General features: G+C 47.4%; 1 long non-coding RNA gene across 1 annotated transcript; it reads left to right on the top strand.

Annotated features, from left to right (window-relative positions):
- The first annotated feature begins 302 nt into the window (after nucleotides 1-302).
- Nucleotides 303-7,355, top strand: LOC107118703. Its single transcript, XR_001482776.1, has 3 exons — nucleotides 303-333; nucleotides 2,784-2,903; nucleotides 7,321-7,355. It is a non-coding gene; the product is annotated as an uncharacterized LOC107118703 (long non-coding RNA).
- The last annotated feature ends 2,281 nt before the right edge of the window (nucleotides 7,356-9,636 follow it).

Here is a 9,636-nt window from a genome sequence, read left to right as displayed (position 1 = left end):
TGGGGGGGGGGGGGGGGACACAGCCTGGGTCCCTCCTCCTTTCTCAGGGGGGCTTTTGCTCCTGCAGTTTCTACAAGGGTGGCGGGTGAGAGACCCTCTGAAAGCCATTCTCTTTCCCCCCACCCTCCCTTCCCAGACTACTCCCTTCCCGTGTGCAGTCCCTGCCTGGCGTGATCTCTCACGAGGGAATCCTCTTTTTCCTTCAGGGACCCTTTTCCTTTGAGGAGGTGTCTGTCTCTTTCACGGAGGCAGAATGGGCCCTGCTGGATCCGGGACAAAGAGCTCTGCACAGGGAAGTCATGCTGGAGAACTACGGGAACGTGGCTTTTCTGGGTAAGGATCTTTCATAGGTGCCAAAGGTGCAGATTGCTGCCATTGGCATGAGGCATGAATCAAAATATGTAATAGCAACAGTGGCAGAGCCTCTGCTTCGCATGCAGAAGGTCCCGGGTTCAATCTCCAGCATCTCCAGTTGAAAGGATCAGGTAGGAGGTGATGGGAAAGACCTCTGCCTGAGGCCCTGGAGAATCGCTGCCGGACTGAGTGGGCAGGACTGACTTCAGTGGACCAAGGGTCTGATTCAGTAGAAGGCAGCTTCATCTGTTTATGGGTGTGTTCTTGCCCAGGGGCAATGTGGCCAGTGTTGTGCCCCTGGTTATGAAGTTAGCATGCTAAGAAACACTCTGAAAAAGTGTTACCCTCGGGTCTCCAGTTGTGCTCAAGTCACGTTTGGGCCGAATCGGACAGTGACACGTGTGAAGAAATACATTTTTTGCTTTAGAGGTTTGAAATGAGCAAAACCTCCACTCTGTGTTTTAAAAGTCCCCCCCCCCCAGGCAGAGAACAGACAGGTAGGAAGGGGGGAAGGCAGTCCAGTGGCTTTCCAGGGAAGGGAAACAGAGATGATAACACCTTGCCGCAGGAAGGAGGTCACTTTTCCTGGGGTGCAGAGTTTATGAGCATACACAGACCTCTCCACGAGGAAGGAAGCCATTGACCATGTGCTCACCTGGAGGGCTGCAGCAAACTTCAAGGTAATGGAATCCGGAGCCTTCGTCATTTTTGGCTACCTTTTTGTATCTTTTGGACTTTAATATTGTTGTACTTACTTGCTATTGTTACACTTTCTTATGAGATATCGTCTTTTCTAGTAAGTTGCACGCTATAAATATTGCATATTCTATGAGCTATAGCATTTCCCTGGCTTTTTTCATACAACGTCTTAAGCACCCCTCTCACCAAAGTCACATGTGAGTCCTTATCTTGTGAATAAATCAGGATATCACCAAGATAAACCAGAACCCCTTTATTAAATTCATGAAGACCCCCGGGGCCCCCGCCTACCCAAAAGGCATAACCAGGTACTGGAATTGCCCCAAGAGTGTGTTGAATGCTGTTTTCTGCTCATCCCCCTCTCGGGTGCGCATTCAAAAGTAGGTATCTCTCAGATCCAACTTTGAGAACATTTTGTCCATCGCGGCTTCAACCAGGAGGACTTTGATCAGTGGGAGGGGGTAGGCGTTGGTGGTAGAGACAGCGTTCAAACCCCTATGATCCGTACATAGCCTCAGCCCCCCGTCTTACTTTTTCCAGACGAGGACAGAAGCCGCAAAAGGCGAGGAGGCAGGTCGGATGAACCCCCGTGCCAAGTTTCTGTCAGTGAACTTCCACAGCTCCTCTTTCTCTGCGGGACACATGGCATACAAGTTCCCCTTTGGGCATCTTATGCCCCGGTAAAATCTCGGGGGGCGGGGGCGAGAGTTCATCTGCCTCCTCTTCCTCTGTATTACTTCGGGATGGAATCGAGCTCTTCTTGGACTAGACACGCTCGCCCAGGGAGGGAAGGCGGGGTTCTCCACTTTTCACGCATGTCCATCACATTTGGGGTCAGGAAAATGTAACACGCCTGCACTCCACTGTATGTGGGGGCCGTGGTCTCGCAGGCAGGGGTGTTGCTCATCGAATGTGGCGCTGCCTGTTTTCGGACCTGCTGGGTTGTGCCTCTTACAGCAGGTCCCGGCCCTTTCCCCACCGGCTGGGACACATAATCTCCGCTGGACGAAGCCCCATTAAGAGTTGCCTTCAACTGGAGAGCCTTCGGTTGCATGAGCCATGCTCCTCCAGGCGTTGGCTGCACCTTGGACCTGCGTCTCGCGGGTGCTCTCCCCCTTTGGCTGGGCTGTCCGATTGGCTGGGCAGAAAGTGGCGTACTGTCCCGGTTCTCCAGAGCCCAGGCACACACCTTGCCTCATTCTCCAGTCTTCCATAGACTCCTTGGGTCTGGGCGCTGGCTTCTTGCCTCACCTCCCGGTCTCTTCGGGGTCACTTTGGGCAGAAGAGATCATGGAAACACCGAAAACACAGCAGAACTGAAAGTTAACATTGCAGAGTCACCCCTCACTCCCATGGCAGCTAGGACAGACAGAGGCCTAGCGGACAGTCAGCACCCTCCTAAACCCCCCACCCTCCTGTTTACACAGCTGTTTACAGGTACTCGAGATTAACCAATGACCACACTCTGGAGTCTGGCCTTGAAGAAGATCAGGATGTTAGCTGCAGGGAGACTCCAATCACGAACACCTGCGAGTCAGACTAGTCCACTTAATAATCAGGTTAACCCTTGGGGGAAGAAGGGTGCTTTGCCTCACAGATCCATTGCTGTTAAACTGTTTGGGATTGTGGGCTTTGATCTTGACCCTGATTCCATCCTTCCAGAAGAATATTTTCTCTTGAATTTCTTTCCTTCCTTCTATAAGAATGATCTCTCTCTCTCTCTGAAAAAGCTAGAAGTATAAGAGAGGCTACGGTGGAGACAGACAACGGCCTCACATCCAAAGAAAGGCTGGAGAGTTCCTCAACAGGATCTCAAGATCATATCTCGTGCCCAGATGAGGTGCCTGAGAGTGAGTATCCTTCACGGTTATGCCAAGGGACCAGGCAAGGAACAGTTATGGGGGATTTCTGGTTCAGTTCTGAGCAACATTTGGTTTGGGACAGTCATACAGCCTGCTGGGTAAGGGGGGAGGGAGGCCTTCTGGGGCCCTGAAATCTGGAGGCTTGGAAACGCCTTCTACTTTACAGCTTGGCTGTGCCTCTTGAGGGAGTGAGGTATCCTTAAATACTAGGGGCAAGTGGAAGGTGGTGGTGGTGGTGGTTAAGTTCGCCCAAGCCAAAGGGCGGTCAGTCCTTTCCTATTGCGTTCGGACCTTATATCATGAACTAGCCGACCCAGACCCCTCCCTTAAGCCTCTGGGTCAGCGTTTTCCCTTTCTCCAGGCTGTTTTATTTGCGCACTGAGAGATAAGGAGGCTTTAGACTCATTAAAAACCCCTTCCAATGGTGTACAAAGACCAATGCTTTTCTGGTTTAAGAAAAGGAATTTATTTACAAAAGAGAATAAAACAAGTCAAACTATAGGAAAAGCTCCAGTGAACATGACACAAAGAAAAGCAACAATAACTCTAGCTACTACTAACTGATATACTTATCCCTGGGAATTTTACCTGAGCAGCAAAACAGGCCAGCTGGCAGGAACAAGTCTTCGGAATCTCAGCTTCCTCCTGCTTCCAGTGCACACAGACAGCAAACGTAGTTCCCCGACTCCCCAGGCTGGGAGTCAACCTCAGAATTCCTTGCAATCGAGGAGTTGTCTGGGCTTTGCCTGGTTTCTTAATTTATAGTTCCCTAGCTGTCAATTTCCAATGACGTTATTTAGGGCAATCATGTTACCTTCTAGATTACCTCCTGTCATAGATTGTAGCGATCTAGCTACCTACAGCTGCAAACCATTCTTCAGGGGATAATTGATAGCAGGTGCCAAACCTAGTGTAATGCCTTGACTATTACAATGGACAGCACCTGACAACTTGCTCCTGCAGCGACTCCTGGACCTTAAGGAGACCATGTTCCTGACATGCCCTTTTTCTTTTGCTAAAATTTATAGTTGGATTTTTAAATTTTAGCACAAAACAAATACAGTTTCAAAAGGCTTAAGACATTTCAAATTCATTTCCTGACTTTCATATGAAGATTATCCCTGGGCTGCATCTTTGCACTGTAGACAAATCTTGCCAGGCTTCCCTGGGTGTGGCTCTATTTACTTATCTTGATGTAAGGGCATTATCCCCCCTCCCCCCTTGGTCAAATCTTGCCTTAAGAACATAAGAACATAAGAGACGCCAATGTTGGATCAGGCCAAAGGCCCATCCAGTCCAACACTCTGTGTCACACAGTGGCCAGAAATACCAGGGGCCATCAGGAGGTCCAGCAGTGGGGCCAGGACATTAGAAGCCCTCCCACTGTTGACCCCCCCCCCAAGCACCAAGAAGACAGAGCATCACTTGCCCCAGAGCCCCTAGCTATACCTTGTGGCTAATATCCACTGATGGACCTCTGCTCCATATGCTTATCTAATTCCCTTTTGAAGCCGTCCATGCTTGTAGCCGCCACCACTTCCTGTGGCAGTGAATTCCATGTGTTAATCACTCTTTGGGTGAAAAAGTACTTCCTTTTATCCGTTCTAATCCGACCGCTCAGCAATTTCATGGAGTGCCCACGAGTTCTTGTATGGTGAGAAAGGGAGAAAAGTACCTCTTTCTTTACCTGCTCTTTCCCATGCATAATCTTATAAACCTCGATCATGTCACCCCTCAGTCGTCTTTTCTCCAAGCTAAAGAGCCCTAAGCGCTTTAACCTTTCCTCATAGGAAAAGTGTTCCAACCCTTTTATCATTCGAGTTGCCCTTTTCTGCACTTTTTCCAAAGCTTAGTATAATGCTGGACCTGAAACTCTTGTGAGGTTCTCCTTTGTTTTTTAAAAGCCCTCCCAGTTTTTCTCCTCACCCTACGTTCTGGGCTTATCCTAATTCTTTGCGTCTTAACAACCCCACGGTTTCCTGATGTTATTGATACTCCCTCTGTTCTACCAGGATCAGTTTCCACAAGGTCTTTACCAAACTGTTGTCCCCTTTTAACAGAAGTTTTATACAATAGATCTGCACCTATCACAAAGTCACATGCCTCATTCTTATGCACTAAGACAGGCAGTTCACCTTCCCAATTTCTAAACTTCACATGCAGTCTAACCAAGGGTACAAGCCTAGAGGCATTATCATAGGGACCCACCCTCACCATACCCACATACTGAACATTGGGACCCAAAAGATCTTTCCTTATGGAGCTTAAATCTGCTCCCGTGTCTTTACTACCATTAAGTCTTAGTTGATGATTTACTTCAATCAGTTCAGTTCTAAATTCTTCCATCCACTGATGCTGTTCCGTTGGAATAAGCTGATTAGCACTCAACAATTTCAGCTCATTCATGACTACCATGGTTCCCATTCTAGCTGTTGCCATCTCCCGGTTCCTGCTGTCTTCAGGCCCTCTGGATGCCTTTGATCTTTCCTCCGATGCAACTGTTTCCGGCCTCGCTGTCAGAAAGCTGTTAACAGATGTCCCTGCTTCTGCTGTGGAAACAAAGTCATTAGTACTTTCTCGGTATTCACAGTCATTCAAGAAGCTGGCGCCGCTCTCCAAGCCACTCCTTTGAATCAGTCGAATGTTGGCTTTACCGGCATTTCTCAGCAACCACTGTGCACATTCTTTTTTTCGGTGCCCCTTCTGCTGACAGAAAAAGCAGGTTAAATCGGCAGGATGCCTCTCATTGCTTGCAAAGCCACCTACTCGCGAGTAACCTTCTCCTGGGCGAGCTGTTTGTTCTCCCGCCCTTGAGTTTCTTTCTCGCTGCTGCACGCTCCTCTCCCTTTCTCTGGGAAAGAATGCTTGACTTACGCACATTTGCCTTGCAGTCATTATTTGTTCAGCCCTCTCTGCCATCTCCATGAGGTCTTGAGATCTCCTTGCCTGTAACAACACATTCACCTCTTCCGGAATGGTTAAAGTAAATTGTTCTTTCACCACTAAGTTCTTAAGGTCCTGCAAGGTTTTCACACTTGCTGCCTGTGCCCATTGATCTATTGTTCTCATCAGTCTTGCCATATAGGCAGTTAATGTCTCTCCGGGCTCAGGTTTCGCCTTTCTGAACTTAGCACGTAACTCCCCCTCCGTCAGGGAAAATCTCTGCAGGGCTAAGCGTTTAAATGTTTGGTAATCATTAACCCCGCCCGCTTGCATCTCTTGTAACACTTGTGATAAGCTTCCCGAAGTATGTAGCCACAATATTTGCACATACTTATCTTCCGGGACACCATAACTCTGGCATGTTGCTTCAAATAACGTCAAGAAAGTTGATACTTCCTGTCCCTGCTGGTATGTAGGGAACTTTTGTTTCTCCCACTTGCATGTCCATGCTCTATCTTCTTGCTGCTACTAACCTAGTCTAGCTAACTTCTACAAATAAAATTAAACCTTTGTGTCACGAACACTCTAAAAAATATTTTTCCGTACACCAACTCTTTTATCTTAACCTCTCTCCAGTGCCTGATACGTCCAGCTGTTACTCAGCTTGTTACAAAACTTTATCTCTTAGCTGTTTCCAAATTTAAACAGTGGGCTCTGATGCTGCTTTTGTTTTTCTAAGCAAACATCAATCACGACGCTGCCAACATGTCATGAACTAGCCGACCCAGACCCCTTCCTTAAGCCTCTGGGTCAACATTTTCCCTTTCTCCAGGCTGTTTTATTTGCTCACTGAGAGATAAGGAGGCTTTAGACTCATTAAAACCCCCTTCACACGGTGTACAAAGACCAATGCTTCTCTGGTTTAAGAAAAGGAATTTATTTACAAAAGAGAATAAATAAAACAAGTCAAACTATAGGAAAAGCTCCAGTGAACATGACACAAAGAAAAGCAACAATAACTCTAGCTACTACTAACTGATTTACTTATCCCTGGGAATTTTACCCAAGCAGCAAAACAGGCCAGCTGGCAGGAACAAGTCTTCGGAATCTCAGCTTCCTCCTGCTTCCAGTGCACACAGACAGCAAACGTAGTTCCCCGACTCCCCAGGCCAGGAACCAACCTCAGGATTCCTTACAATCGAGGAGTTGTCTGGGCTTTGCCTGGTTTCTTAATTTATAGTTCCCTAGCTGTCAATTTCCAATGACGTTATTTAGGGCAATCATGTTACCTTCTAGATTACCTCCTGTCATAGATTGTAGCGATCTAGCTACCTACAGCTGCAAACCATTCTTCAGGGGATAATTGATAGCAGGTGCCAAACCTAGTGTAATGCCTTGACTATTACAATGGACAGCACCTGACAACTTACTCCTGCAGTAACTCCTGGACCTTAAAGAGACCATGTTCCTGACACCTTACCAGCCCTCCCAGGTGCTAACAGGATCTCTCTGTTTATTCCAGCAGAGGATGATCAGAGGGATGAGGAGGGTGAGGAACTTCATCAGCAAAGGTCAGATAGAGTTAAAAATGAAGACTTGAAAGAAAACATCAGGAATCAAGGCAGACCAAAGAGAAAGAAAGGCGGCTGTATGGTTGAGAAGCCAGATGGAAGAAAGGGTCATGTATGTTTTCCAAAGTGCAGGATAATGAAGGCAAGAAAATCCATTCAGTCTGGAAAGAACTTCAGAAACAGATCACAGTTCCTTGTGCACCAAAGAATACACAGAGGTGACAAAACTTTTCAACGCTCAGAGTGTGGAAGGAGATTCAGTCATAGTGGCTATCTTCATGTGCACCAAAGAACCCACACAGGGGAGAAGCCTTTTGAGTGTTCAGAGTGTGGAAAGAGATTCAGTAAGAGTGGCAGTCTTCAGAAGCATCAGAGAACCCACACAGGGGGGAAACCTTTTGAATGCTCGGTTTGTGGAAAGAGATTCAGTGAGAGTGGCAGTCTTCAGAAGCACCAGAGAACCCACACAGGGGAGAAACCTTTTGAATGCTCAGAATGTGGAAAGACATTCAGTGAGAGTAGCAGTCTTCAGAAGCATCAGAGAACCCACACAGGGGAGAAGCCTTTTGAGTGCTCAGAGTGTGGAAAGAAATTCAGCCAGAGTGGCGGTCTTCAGCTGCACCAAAGAATCCACACAGGGGAGACGCCTTTTGAATGCTCACAGTGTGGAAAGAAATTCAGCCAGAGTGGCCATCTTCAGAAGCATCAGAGAACCCACACAGGGGAGACACCTTTTGAATGCTCAGAGTGTGGAAAGAGATTCAGTCAGAGTGGCAGTCTTCGGGAGCATCAGAGAACCCACACAGGGAAGAAACCTTTTAAATGTTCAGAATGTGGAAAGAAATTCAGTAGGAGTGGCAGTCTTCAGGAGCATCAGAGAACCCATAGAGGGGAGAAACCTTTTGAATGTTCAGAATGTGGAAAGAAATTCAGTAGGAGTGGCAGTCTTCAGGAGCATCAGAGAACCCATAGAGGGGAGAAACCTTTTGAATGTTCAGAATGTGGAAAGAAATTCAGTAGGAGTGGCAGTCTTCAGGAGCATCAGAGAACCCACACAGGGGAGAAACGTTTTGAATGCTTAGAGTGTGGAAAGAAATTCAGTGAGAGTGGCAGTCTTCAGAGGCATCAGAGAACCCACACAGGGGAGAAACGTTTTGAATGCTTAGAGTGTGGAAAGAAATTCAGTGAGAGTGGCAGTCTTCAGAGGCATCAGAGAACCCACACAGGGGAGAAACGTTTTGAATGCTTAGAGTGTGGAAAGAAATTCAGTGAGAGTGGCAGTCTTCAGAGGCATCAGAGAACCCACACAGGGGAGAAACGTTTTGAATGCTTAGAGTGTGGAAAGAAATTCAGTGAGAGTGGCAGTCTTCAGAGGCATCAGAGAACCCACACAGGGGAGAAACGTTTTGAATGCTTAGAGTGTGGAAAGAAATTCAGTGAGAGTGGCAGTCTTCAGAGGCATCAGAGAACCCACACAGGGGAGAAACGTTTTGAATGCTTAGAGTGTGGAAAGAAATTCAGTGAGAGTGGCAGTCTTCAGAGGCATCAGAGAACCCACACAGGGGAGAAACGTTTTGAATGCTTAGAGTGTGGAAAGAAATTCAGTGAGAGTGGCAGTCTTCAGAGGCATCAGAGAACCCACACAGGGGAGAAACGTTTTGAATGCTTAGAGTGTGGAAAGAAATTCAGTGAGAGTGGCAGTCTTCAGAGGCATCAGAGAACCCACACAGGGGAGAAGCCTTTTGAGTGCTCAGAGTGTGGAAAGAAATTCAGCCAGAGTGGCGGTCTTCAGCTGCACCAAAGAATCCACACAGGGGAGACGCCTTTTGAATGCTCACAGTGTGGAAAGAAATTCAGCCAGAGTGGCCATCTTCAGAAGCATCAGAGAACCCACACAGGGGAGACACCTTTTGAATGCTCAGAGTGTGGAAAGAGATTCAGTCAGAGTGGCAGTCTTCGGGAGCATCAGAGAACCCACACAGGGAAGAAACCTTTTAAATGTTCAGAATGTGGAAAGAAATTCAGTAGGAGTGGCAGTCTTCAGGAGCATCAGAGAACCCATAGAGGGGAGAAACCTTTTGAATGTTCAGAATGTGGAAAGAAATTCAGTAGGAGTGGCAGTCTTCAGGAGCATCAGAGAACCCATAGAGGGGAGAAACCTTTTGAATGTTCAGAATGTGGAAAGAAATTCAGTAGGAGTGGCAGTCTTCAGGAGCATCAGAGAACCCATAGAGGGGAGAAACCTTTTGAATGTTCAGAATGTGGAA

Source organism: Gekko japonicus, unplaced genomic scaffold, assembly GCF_001447785.1.
Source record: "Gekko japonicus isolate JY-2015 unplaced genomic scaffold, Gekko_japonicus_V1.1 scaffold6371, whole genome shotgun sequence".
In the NCBI taxonomy this organism is placed as follows: domain Eukaryota; kingdom Metazoa; phylum Chordata; class Lepidosauria; order Squamata; family Gekkonidae; genus Gekko; species Gekko japonicus.
This window is presented reverse-complemented; position numbering and strand designations above follow the sequence as displayed.